Genomic DNA, 13,903 nt, shown 5'->3' on the forward strand with positions numbered 1-13,903 from the left:
CTCAACACTCCACTGACAGTATTAGACAGACTATCAAGGCAGGAAATTAACAAAGATATTTAGGACCTGAACTCAGCATTGGACCAAATGGATCTGATGAGTGTCTACAGAACTCTCCACCTCAAAACAACAGAATATACATTCTCATTGCCACAAGGCACATACTCTAAAATTGAACAAATAATTGGACATAAAACAATCCTCTAAAAATGCAAAAGAATAAAAAAATCATAACAGACACCCTTGGACTACAGTGCAATCAAAATAGAAGTCAAGACTAAGAAAATAGCTCAAAACCATGCAATTACATGGAAATTAAACAACATGCTCCCAAATGACTTTTGGGTAAATAATGAAATTAAGGCAGAAATGAAGAAATTCTTTGAAACTAATGAGAACAAAAATACAACATACCAGAACATCTGGGACACAGCTAAGACAGTGTTAGGAGGGAAATTCATAGCACTAAATGCTCACATCAAAAAGTTTTTTAAAAATCTCAAATTAACAACCTCACAACTGAATGAGTTAAAGAAGCAAGAACAAATCAACCCCAAAGCTAGCAGAAGATGAGAAATAACCAAAATTAGAGCTGAACTGAAGGAAAGTGAGAAACAAAAAGCCTTTCAAACAGTGAATGAATCCAATAGTTGGATTTTTGAAAAATTTAATAAAATAGGCCATTTGCTAGAGTAATAAAGAGGAAAAGAGAGGAGATCCAAATAAACACAATCAGAAATGATGAAGGGAATTTTACCAATGGCCCCGCAGAAATAAAAACAACCACCAGAAATTACCATGAACAACTCTATGAAAACAAACTAGAAAACCTAGAAGATGTGGCTAAATTTCTGGACATTTAGATCCTCCAAAGAATGAACCAGGAAGAAGTTGATTCCCTGAACAGACCAACAATGAGCTCTGAAATTGAATCAGTAATAAATAGCCTACCAACCAAAAGAAGCTCAGGAGCTGATGGATTCACAGATGAATTCCACCAGATGTACAAAGAAGAGCTGGTACAATTTCTACAGAAACTGTTACAAAAAAATTGAGGAGAAGGGACTTCTCCCCAACTCATTCTGTTAGGCCAGCATCATCCTGATACCAAAACCTGGCAGAGACACAACAAAAAAAGAAAACTTCAGGCCAGTATCCTTGATGAACATCGATGCAACAATTCTCAACAAAATACTTGCAAATCAAGTCCAGCAGCACATCAAAATTCTAATTCACCACAATCAAGTAGGCTTCATCCCTGGGATGCAAGGTTGGTTTGACGTACACAAATCAATAAATATGATTCATCACATAAACAGAACTAAAGACAAAAACCACATAATTCTCTCAATATATGAAGAAAAGGCTTTGGATAAAATTCAACACCTCTTCATGTTAAAAGCGCTCAATAAACTAGGTATTGAAGGAACATACCTGAAAATAGTAAGATTCATCTATGACAAACCCACAGCCAACATTATACTGAATGGACAAAAGCTGGAAGCATTCCTCTTGAAAGCTGGCATGAGACAAGGATGCCCTTTCTCACAATCCTATTCAAAGTAGTATTGGAATTCCTACCCAGAGCAATAAGGCAAGAGAAAGTAACAAAGGGCATCCAAATAGGAAGATAGGAAGTCAAACTATCTGTGTTTGTGGATGACACTATTCTGTATATGGAAAACCTTACAGTCTTGGCCCCAAATTCCTTCAGCTGATAAATAACTTTGGCAAAGTTTCAGGGTACAAAATCAATGTACAAAAATCACTAGCATTGTTATACATCAGCAACAGCCAAACCAAGAGCCAAATCAGAAAGGCAGTCCCCTTCACAGGTGCCACAAAAATAATAAAGACATAGGAATACAGCTAACCAGGGAGGTGAAATATCTCTACAATGAAAATTACAAAACACTGCTCAAAGAAATCAGAGATGACACAAACAAACGGAAAAACATCCCATGCTCATGGGTAGGAAGAATCAATATCATTAAAATAGCCATACTTCTCAAAGGAACTCACAGATTCAATGTTATTCCTGTCAAATTACCAATGACATTCTTCACAGAACTAGAAACAACTCTTTTAAAATTCTATAGAACCAAAAGAGAGCCAAATAGCCAAGACAATTCTAAGCAAAAAGAGCAAAGCTGGAGTCATCACATCACCTGATTTCAAACTATACTACAGGGCTACACTAACCAAAACATCATGGTAATGATACAAAAACAGGCATATAGACCAAGGGAAGCGAATAGAAAGCTCAGAAATAAGGCTGCACACCTACAATCACCTGATCTTTAACAAAGCTGACAGAAACAAGCAATGGGGAAAAGACTCCCTGTTCAACAAATGTTGCTGGAATAATTGGCTAGTCATATGCAGAAGACTGAAGCTGGAACCCCTCCTTATACCACATACAAAAATCAACTCAAAATGGATTAGACTTAAATGAAAAACCCAATACTATAAAAACCCTGGAAGACAATCTAGGCAATACCATCCTGGACCTAGGAATGAGCAAAGATTTCATGACAGACACCAAAAGCAAACGTAACAAAAGGAAAATTGACAAGTGGGATCTAATTAACCTTAAGAGCTACTGCACAGCGAAACTATCAATAGAGTTAACAGACAATCTACGGAATGGGAAAAAATATTTGCAAATTATGCATTTGTCGAAGATCTAATATCTAGCATTGATAAGGAACTTAAACAAGAGAAAAAGAAACAACCCCATTAAATAGTGGGCAAAGGACACGAGCAGACACTTCTCAAAAAAGACATGCATGCAGCTATCAAAAAATAACAGATGTTGGCAATGTTGCAGAGAAAAGGAACACTTATACACTGTTGGTGTGAGTGTAAATTAGTTCAAGTATTGCAGAAAGCAGTATGGCATTCCTCAAAGAGCTAAAAGCAGAACTACCATTCAATCCAGCAATCCCCTTACTGGATATATACCCAGTGGAATAAAAATCATTCTTCATAAAGACTATTGAAGTGGATATTCATTGCAGCACTATTAACAATAGCAAAGTCATGCAGTCAACCTAAATGCCCATCAGTGACAGATTGGATAAAGAAAATGTGGTACATATACACCATGGAATACTATGCAGCCATAAAAAGGATGAGATCATGTCTTTTGCAGGAATATGGATAGAACTGGTGGCTATTATCTTCAGCGAACTAATGCAGCAACAGAAAACCAAATATTGCATGTTCTCACTTATAAGTGGGAGCTAAATGATGAGACCTTATGAAGACAAGGAAGGAAACAACAGACACTGGGGTCTTCTTGAGGGTAGAGGGTGGGAGAAGAGAGAGGAGCAGAAAAGATAATTATTGGGTACTGGGCTTAATTCCTGGGTGATGAAATAATCTGTACAACAAACTCCTGCGACATGAGGTTTCCTATGTAAAAACACTTCACATGTGCCCCTGAACCTGAAATGGAAGTTTAAAAAAGAGGATTGTTACTTATTCTTGGAGAATTGATCCCTTTATTTTTGTGTAATTTTCCTTTCTTCTCCTGATAACTTCCCTTGCTATGAATTCTGCTCTGTCTAAAATTAATATAAATACTCCCATTTTCTTTTGATTAGTATTAACATGGTATATCTTTAATCATCCAATTACTTTTAATTTATATGTGTTTTTATTTTGATGAATTTCTCATAAACAACATAGAGTTTTTATTCATTTTTATTTATTATTGTTATTATTATTTTTTGAGACAGAGTCTCTCTCTGTCACCCAGGCTGGAGTGCAGTGGTATGATCTTAGCTCACTGCAACCTGCATCTCGTGGGTTCAAGCAATTCTCCTGCCTCAAGCCTCCCCCAGTAGCTGGGATTACAGGTGTGTGCCACCACGCCCAGCTAATTTTTTTTTTTTTGTAGATATATTTTTTTAGTAGAGGTGGGGTTTCACCATGGTGGTCAGGCTGGTTTCGAACTCCTGACCTCAAATGATCCGCTTGCCTTGTCCTCCCAAAGTGTTGGATTACAGGCATGAGCCACCATGCCCTGGTGAGTTTTTATTTTTTTAAATTAATTAGTTAATTAATTTTTGGACAGAGTCTCACTCCATCACCCAGGCTAGAGTGCAATGGCACGATCTCAGCTCACTGCAACCTCCGCCTCCCAGGTTCAAGCTATTCTCATGTCTCAGCCTCTGAGTAGCTGGGATTGCAGGTGTGCACCACCATGCCTGGCTAATTTTTGTATTTTTAGTAGAGATGAGGTTTTGTCATGTTGGCTAGGCTGGTCTCGAACTCCTGGCCTCAAGTGATCCAACCGCCTTGGCCTCCCAAAGTGCTGGGATTACAGGTATTCAGTCACCATGCCTGGCTATATAGTTGAGTTTTTGAAATCTATTTTGACAATATCTGTCTTTTAATTGGTGTGTTGAGATAATCAGTGTTCAACATGATTATTAATATAGTTGGGTTAAAATATGTCATATTTGTTACTGTTTTCTATTTGTTTCCCTTATTCTTTTTTTCTATTTTTTTGCACTATTTTAAAAAATCAATTGTGTTTTTTCATTTGTTTGCTTTTTGAAACAGAGTCTTGCTCTGTTACCCAGGCTGGAGTGCAGTGGCACCATCTTGGCTCACCGCAACCTCCGCCTCCCAGGCTCAAGTGATTCTCATGTCTCAGCCTCCTGAGTGGGATTACAGGCCTGTGCCACCACACCCGGCTAATTTTTGTATTTTTAGTAGAGACGTGGTTTCACCATGTTGGCCAGGCTGGTCTTGAACTCCTGACCTCAGGTGATCCACCCTCCTCGGCCTCCCAAAGTGCTAGGATTACAGGCATGAGCCACCGTGCCTGGCCCAATTGTGGTTTTAATTGAGCATTTTATGTGATTGAATTTTCTCTCCCTTCTTAGCATATCAGCATATCAGTGATCTTTTTTTCTCCTTGACTGCCTTGAAGTTTGCAGTATACATTTACAACTAACATAAGTCCATTTGCAAATAACACTTTACTGCTTCATGGGTAGTTCAGTACCTTATAATAACCAATTCATCTCATTTTTCATTGCTGTCATTCATTTAATTCATGCAGAAGCATACATATATATGCATATATAATTGAGTACGTTGTTGCTATTATGATTTTGAAAAAACTGTAATCTGTTAGATCAATTAAGAATAAGAAAAATGTTTTTAATTTTACCTTCACTTATTCATTTATGGATGCTTTTCCTTTTTTTATGTAGACCTGAGTTTCTGACATATATACTTTTTCTTCTGAGGAACATTTAAAAGCCATTTCTTGTCAGGCAGAAATACTGGCAACAAATCCTCTCAATTTTTTTTTCTTAGAAAGTCTTTATATCATCTTCACTTTTGAGTGAAAATTTCACAGTGTGCGGAATTCTAGGTTGGTGTTTTTTTTTCTTTTTTTAACAATAGTATTTCATACCCTCCACCTTCTTGCTTGCACGGATTCTGAGAAGTCAGATCTAATTCTTATCTTTGCTCCTGTATAGGTAAGGCATTTTTTCCCTCTGGTTTTGTTCAGAATTTTTTTTCATTTTTGATACGCCATAGTTTGAATATGATACGTATACATGTTGTTATTTTGGTGTTTATCTTGCTTGCTGTCCTCTGAGCATTCCAGATCTGTGATTTGGTATGTGACACTACTTGTGGGAAATTCATAATCATGTTGCATTAAATATTTCATCTTTTCCTTTCTTTTTTCTCCTTCTGGTATTTCCATTATGCATATGTTATACCTTTTGTAGTAGTCCCACAGTTCTTGAATATTCTGTTCTTTCTTTTAGTCTTTTTTTCTTCTCAAATATTCTTTTTTCAGTAATGTTCAGTCTACACACAAGGCCATCCAAAACATTATTTCTATTACAGTGTTTTTATATGCAACATTTCTTTTTAAGTGTTTGTTAGAATTTTCATCTCTCTGCTTACATTGTCCATCTCTTTTTGCATGCTGTCTATGTTGTTTATTAAAGCCCATCAAAAAGCATTCTTTATTTCTATTATAGTGTTTTTTAATGTAACATTTATTTTTGAGTCTTTCTTAGAATTTTCATCTCTCTGCTCACATTGTCCATCTGTTTTTGCATGCTGTCTATGTAATTTACTAGAGCCTTAACATTTTAATCACAGTTGTTTTATTTTTAATTCACAGTTTGATAGTTCTAGCATTTCTGCCATATCTGAGTTTGGTGCTGATGTTTACTCTGTCAGCTCAAACTCCGTGTGTGTGTGTGTGTGTGTATGTTTTTTGTTTTTTTGTTTGTTTTTGCTTTGCTTTTTGGTATGCCTTGTAATTTTTTCTTGATAACCAGACATGATTTACTGGGTAAAAGGAACTGCTGTAAATAGGCCTTTCGTAGTGTGGTGGTCTGATGTTGGGGGGAGGAAGCATTTTATAATTCTATGATTAGGTCTCAGTCCTTAGTAAGCTTGTTCCTCTGGACTGTGAACTTCACAAATGCTTCTTAGTCTCCCCTCCCCACACTTAGGTTGACATATTAGTCTGTTCTCATACTGCTATGAAGAAATACCTGAGACTGGGTAATTTATGAAGAAAAGAGGTTTAATTGATTCACAGTTCTGCATAGCTGGAGAGGCCTCAGGAAACTCATAATTATGGAGGAAGGTACCTCTTCACAGGGCAGCAGGAAAGAGAATGAGTGCAAGCTGGGGAAATGCCAGACATTTATATAAACAATCAGATCTTGTGATACTCACCCATTATCATGAGAACAGCATGGGGAAACCAGTCCCATGATTCAATTACCTTCACCTGATCCCACCCTTGACATATGGAGATTATGGGGATTGCAATTCAAGGTGAGATTTGAGTGGGGACACAGAACCAAACCATATCATTCTTCCTCTGGCCCCTCCCAAATCTGGTGTCCTCATATTTCAAAACACAATCATGCCCTTCCAACAGTCCCCCAAAGCCTTAGCCCATTCTATCACTAACCCAAAAGTCCAAGTCCAAAGTCTCATCTAAGAAGAGGCAAATCCCTTCTATCTATGAACCTGTAAAATCAAAAGCAAGTTAGTTACTTCCTAGATACAATGGGGCTACAGGCATTGGGTAAATACATGCATTCCAAATGGGAGAAATTGGCCAAAATAAAGGGGTTACAGGCCCCATGCAAGTCTGAAATCTAATAGGGCAGTCATTAAACCTTAAAGCTCCAAAATGATCTCCTTTGACTCCATGTCTCACATCCAGATCATGCTGATGCAAGCGGTAGGCTCCCATGGCCTTGGGAAGCTCTGCCCCTGTGGCTTTGCAGGGTACATCCCCACCCCTGGCTGCTTTCGCATGCTGGTGTTGAATATCTGCAGCTTTTCTAGGCATACAGTGCAAGCTGTCAGGGGATCTACCATTCTGGAGTCTGGAGGATGGTGGCCCTCTTCTCACAGCTCTACTAGGCAATGTCCCATCTGGGATTCCATGTGGGGGCTCCAACCCCACATTTCCCTTCCACAGTGCCCTAGGAAAGATTCTCCATGAAGGCTCTGCCCCTGGAGCAAACTTCTGCCTGGACATCCAGACATTTCCATACATCCTGTGAAATTTAAATGGAGATTTCCCAACCTCAATTCTTGACTTCTGTGTACCTGCAGGCCCAATACCACATGTAAGCCACCAACACCTGGGGTTTGCACCCTCTGAAGCAACGGCCTGAGCTATACCTTGGCCCCTTATAGCCATGGCTGGAGTTGAAGCAGCTGGGACACAGGGGACCATGTCCCAAGGCTTCACAGAGCAGGGGGGCCCTGGGCCCAGCCCACAAAACCATTTTTCCCTCCTAGGCCCTAGGACCTGTGATGGGAGGGGTTGCTATGAAGGTCTCTGACATGCCCTGGAGACATTTTCCCCATTGTCATGGTGATTAACATTTGACTCCTCGTTACCTATGTACGTTGCTGCAGCAGGATTGAATTTCTCCCAAGAAAATGAGTTTTTATTTTCTATCACATTGTCAGGCTGCAAATTTTCCAAACTTTAAGGCTCTGCTTTCCCTTGAACACTTTGCTGTTTAGAAATTTCTTCCACCAGATACTCTAAATCATCCCTTTCAGGTTTAAAGTTCCATAGATCTCTAGGGCAGGGGCAAAATGCCATCAGTCTCTTTGTTAAAGCATAGCAAGAGTGACCTTTATTCAAGTTCCCAACAAGTTACTCATTTCCATCTGAGACCACCTCTGCCTGGACTTCATTGTCTATATCACTGTCAACATTTTGGTAAAAGCCATTCAACAATGGCTAGGAAGTTCCAAACTTTCCCACATCTTCCTGTCTTCTGAGCCCTCCAAGTCTCTAAGAAGTTCCTAACTTTGCCACATTTTCCTGTCTTCTTCTGAGTGCTCCAAACTATTCCATCCTCTGCCTGTTACCCAGTTCCAAAGCTGCTTCCACATTTTGGGTGTCTTTATAGCTGTGCCCTACTACCTCGGTATCAATTTACTGTATTAGTTTGTTCTCACGCTGCTATGAAGAAATATCTGAAACTGATAATTTATAAAGAAGAGAGGTTTAATTGACTCACAGTTCCACATGGCTGCGAAGGCCTCAGGAAACTTACAATTATGGTGGAAGTCGTCTCTTCACAAGGGGCAGTGAAGGCATCTCTTCACTGATGGCAGGGCACGGTGGCTCACACCTGTAATTCCAGCACTTTGGGAGGCCGAGGTGGGTGGATCACAAGGTCAGGAGATCAAGATCATCCTGGCTAACACGGTGAAACCCCGTCTCTAATAAAAATACAAAAAATTAGCCGGGCATGGTGGCAGGTACCTGTAGTCCCAGCTACTCGGGAGGCTGAGACAGGACAATAGCATGAACCTGGGAGGCGGAGCTTGCAGTGAGCCGAGATCGCCCCCTGCACTCCAGCCTGGGCGAAAGAGCGAGACTCTGTCTCAAAAAAAAAAAAAAAAAAAATCACCCACTGACTGGATCCTACTGGTGTCCTCATCCTCATGGTGATGAGTGAGTTCTCACTCTATTAGTTCCCACAAAAGCCAGTTGTTAAAAAGAGCCTGGCACCTCCCTTTTCACTCTTGCTTCCTCTCTCACCATCTGAGCTCTTCACACACAGGCTCCCTTTCACCTTCCACCATGAGTGTGAGCAGCCTGAAGCTCTTGCCTGTTGTAGGTGCCCAATCTTAAACTTTTCTAGTCATCAGGATTATGAGCTGAATAAACCTTTTTTCTTTGTAAATTACCTACCCAGACTCAGATATTTCTTAATAGCAACACTAGACAGACTAAGAGATCTAAGAACTGTTGATGTTTCAGTTGGTTCAGCTTTTCACTTTTTGTTAGGTCAAAATGGCAACTTTCAAGCTTCATACGTGCTGGAAGATGCTGCTACGTTTTTAAAATAAATTTTTTTTCAAAATATAGACAATTTTATGGTAACATTCTTGAAAATAGGTAACTCTCTCTGATAGTTTTCAGTTGTAATTTTTCACACCTCATAGTTAACTAGTTTAAAGGATTACAAAAAAATTTAACAATATCATTAGTTAATAATGGATGCAAAAGTAACTATTTTGACAACTGATGATTTTAATAACGGTGTACCTCTGAAAAGCACTTTGGTCAGTGATCATAAAAAAGACAGTATGGAGAGTTTGGTGAAGTGGAAATGTTAAACTATTTTCTAGCAGTAGAGTTGTTGCTTTTTCATTAACTAGCACTTGTTCTTACATCAATTCTTTTTTATATCCTCAAAATCATAATACCTGAGTTCAGCACTTTGTTCCAGGGAAAATTATTTAATCTGTTTTAGCCAAATAGAATGCTGTCAGTTACCCTTATTTCCCTGAATTTAACAGTCATGTGAAATTGAATCCCATGAGCTACACACACTACTTTCTGATATTTATTATCTTGCTGAAGGTGAGCAGAACAACAACTTTGCTTTTGTCCTATGATTTTAGAGATAATATCTGGTTGACAACTGGCTTGGGCACTAGTGCTTTTGGAGGTGGTGTGTTCGTCTAGTTGGAACCAGGGGCAGAGATAGCATCATTCCCACTGCGCCTGATTTAACTTGGCCTTGGATGATATCATAATTGGGGTTGAAACTTTCCACAGTAGATTACACAAATTTAACCATTATTTCAAGATTTTATCTATTTGTTTGAACAACTCAGCTCCAGAGATAACATTTTATAGACTCATGCTCCTTCTAAACTAATGTTACTGTCATTTGGATCTATTCTGATGCCTTTCCCATAGGCAATGGATTTTACTGAGTCATCCTTGGCCTATTTTTTTCCTGAACCTCACTGGGTTATTTGTGAGAGAGCTGGGGCCACTAGTAAAATCTCTGATTCTTGGTTACTGATTTTATCTGTGCAAAGCAAACCAGAGCAGACGGATGAAGCCATTGACAGAACCTCTTACTACTATGCTGGGAAGCAGAGGCTCAGACTGTATTAGAATGATTAATGTACAGGTAGGGGTTTTTGTTTTGATCCTGGTTACATCTTCAGCATTTTTGGATAGGATAAAATCTGTAAAGTAATGTTTATGGAAGTAAATAGCTGATTGATAAGACAGTCTTGGTTAGCCCTTTCAATCAGATGTCTGTGCATCAAGTGATAGAGCTAGGTTAGGCTATGACCCTTGAGTTCTGGATGAAAGGAAGCCAATTTTTTTATTCCTGAGATTGTGTTCATTCCATACTTCTTATTTGACAACAGAATATAACACCCCTGGATCAGTAGAGCCAGAGCAATTTGGAAGGTCAACATTCAACATACTTAGAGCTAGAAGGGCCAATTTAGACAATTTAGGCAAAAAGATTATTTTCTTTGAGTATAGACTGTCTGTCCAAGAAGACTCAAATTCTGTTCATGGCTATGCTCTAGTGTTTTGGCTGGCTGGTTTAGAGGTTCTGGTGTTTTCCCACCTCTCCAAAGTAAAATATTGACACAAATGAATTCAATGAGCTGATGAGGGAAGAAGAACTAGTTGGATGAGATTGAGCAGATTCTGAGATTTTGTAAACATCTTGGTGCTTTGGGAGGACTTGGGCATGATTTGATGTCTTCTGATGGGAAGGTGAAGCATTCTGGGCAGCTGGTGGAACTCTACACTTCAGATTTTCTCTCTTGTTTTCTCCTCTAGAGCTGAGGGCTATGCCCTGCCACCGGGCCACAAAGTGTCACAGGTATGCCCAATGCCCAGCCTGCACTACATTCTGGTTCTCACAAGGGATCCTTTTCTCAGTGATGTCCTTCAAAGCTAGCTGGGGCTTAGGTGTGCACTCCTTCCCCCAGGACCCAGAAAACATGTCAGGTTGTCCTGGCTCCCCAACCAGCCCAATCCAACCCTAAATAAAAACCTGAGCTTAAAAGAGGGGCAGATTTCTGTATACCAGTGGATTATGCAGTTGAGAAGGAAATTAAGAAACCCGAGTTCTCTCCCCAAATATGCTCTGGATTTGGGCTCTCAGCTTTCAGAGTGCTGATTGATTGTGTTACATTGCACAGCTTATTATAAAGCTAACTCTTACTCTTACTGTAACCCTTCTGCTTAATTAATTCAAGAACATTTAGTTCCAGGTACTAAGATTAGGGAAGGCGGTCTGAACCTCCTTGGCCTGAGCTTCCTGTTTCCAAGTGAAAAGACCTCCAGTAGTTTTACCCTCCAGGCACTCCCACCTAATAATACTGAGATAAGAGGCTGGTCAGCCAGATGTGTCTCAGCCCCTTCCTCTTTCCACAGATTATTGCCTGCTCCTCCAAGCCCTTCACTGTAGAATGGAAGCCTGTGATTTTCCTGGCATCATGCATGACTGAGAAGGTCAGTGTGGTTAATTCTGAGCTTCAACATCAGGAAGCCCATAGTTCTTCACACTGAGCCGCCTCCTGCAGCACAGTCATCCTTGGTAATAAAGCTGATATTTTAATCAATATCTGCCTTACTCTTTCATCTTGTCCCTCTTTTGGTTTAGAATTCAGATGAGAAAACAATTGTTTAGTTTATTGGACTCCTAACCATGTGCTTGGCAGACACAGGTGAATAAATACAGTCTCTATTCTCAGGAAATTCATAGAGCAATGGTGGGAGGTGGGTAGATGGAAACGGAAGCAAAAAAAAAATGTGAATTAGTGTAACTGGGGAAGTGGTGTAGTGGAGTTCAAGAGCTTCAGTTCTGGTCTCATTCAATCTTAGATGCATTCCCAAATGTGCCACTTAATAGATGAGTGAACCTGAGGAAGTAATTTTACCTCAGTGCCTCAGTTTTCTCATCTATAAAATGGGAATTATAATACCCACCTCACAGATTGTAAAGATTCAATGAGATGATATGTCTAAATTGTTCAGCATAGTGCCAAGCATGAAGAAAAATCACCCTTTTGACCATTGTTATTATTAGAAGTGTGTCATATATGCTGTGTAATCACAGGAGGGCACCTGTTTCTTCACGTGAGTGCTATTATCCAAAGAGAGGTAAAAAAGAATTCTGTCTATATCATAGAGCAATGATAAGCAAAGCAACCCCAGATTGTAGCTAATATATATTTTGGAGCATCACTCTGTAGGTTCTAGTTTGCTTTTCATTCTGTCAGTTGGGTGGTAGCTACTCTCCAGCCTGGCATGGGGCACCCAGCAGAGAGGGATCGGCAATCACCAGGCTGGTGCAGCACAAATGTATATTGGTTTATGAAAGCAGCTACCTCCCACATGCAAGAGAAGAGTAAAAGAGAAGAATAGAAGAGGAAAGAAGAAAAAAAGGAGGAGGTGAGGAAAAGGACGAAAGGGGAGGGGAGGAAAGGGAAGAAAAAAGTATAATTCAGTTCCTTCCAATAAATATGGCTGTGCAATAGTTTACATTGATATCACCAAAGTGATCAAATTAATGTATGAACTCACAGAATAATAATTCAAAATTGATACAAGGAAGTCACATGTAAATTAGGATGGACAGAAGACACATGGAAAGAGGGATATGCATAAAAGATGCAGGGGAAAGCCTTCATGAAAAAATATGGAAAGGAAATACAGAACTGTACTACTACCCTCCTCTATCTGTCAATTTCTACTAAGAAGTTTTATACCCTTATTATATAATTATAAAGTTCACATATACACTTTCTCATCTACACTATCTCTACAAGATACTCAGTCTTTATGAGATGACTTTTTTCATATCCAGTTCTTGCTCTTGTTTTAATGTTCTGGTACTTCAATCGCTTTGCAGCAGGAAGAAGGAAATCCTTTTTTTTTCTTTTTTTTTTTTCCTTTTGAGACAGAGTTTCACTCTATCACCCAGGCTGGAGTGTAACGGCGCAATCTCGGGTCATTGCAACCTCTGCCTCCCAGATTCAAACCATTCTCCTGCCTCAGCCTCCTGAGTAGCTGGAATTACAGGCACGCACCACCACGCCCTGCTAATATATATATATATTTTTTGTATTTTTAGTAGAGACAGAGTTTCACCATGTTGGTCAGGCTGGTCTGGAACTCCTGACCTCGTGATCTGCCCACCTTGGCCTCCCAAAGTGCTGGGATTACAGGTGTGAGTCACTGCGCCTGGCCAAGACCCTCCTTTTTAAGACCAACATCCAAGCGTCTACTTATGACAACACCCTGCCAACCTCCATCCACCTGGCTACTTATTCCAGCTGCAGCAGCCTCCCTCTTGCTCTTTAGCATTTGAGCTTCCTTTGGCTGGAATGTCCATCCCCCTGACTTCCACACTGCTTGCACCTTCACTTTCCTTAGATCCTACCAATACTACCTTATTGGGAAAACTTTCTCTGGCCACTTTTTTTCAATGAGAACTCTATCTCCCCAAAATACTCCTTCCCTTTTCTCCTGCTTTATTATTCTCCAAAGCCATAATCTCCATCTAACATGGTATATACCTTTACACGT

At 39.7% G+C, this 13,903-nt stretch overlaps 1 long non-coding RNA gene across 1 annotated transcript in view; it reads left to right on the plus strand.

Moving 5' to 3' along the window:
- Nucleotides 1–13,903, plus strand: part of LOC129049115 (uncharacterized) — a 249,392-nt gene that overhangs the window by 208,863 nt on the left and 26,626 nt on the right. The window contains exon 6 of the long non-coding RNA XR_008511916.2: nt 11,747–11,909. This is a non-coding gene — a long non-coding RNA (uncharacterized LOC129049115). The remainder of the gene's footprint in view (nt 1–11,746; nt 11,910–13,903) is intronic.

The sequence above is a fragment of the Pongo abelii genome, chromosome 10 (assembly GCF_028885655.2).
Source record: "Pongo abelii isolate AG06213 chromosome 10, NHGRI_mPonAbe1-v2.0_pri, whole genome shotgun sequence".
Taxonomy (NCBI): Eukaryota; Metazoa; Chordata; class Mammalia; order Primates; family Hominidae; genus Pongo; species Pongo abelii.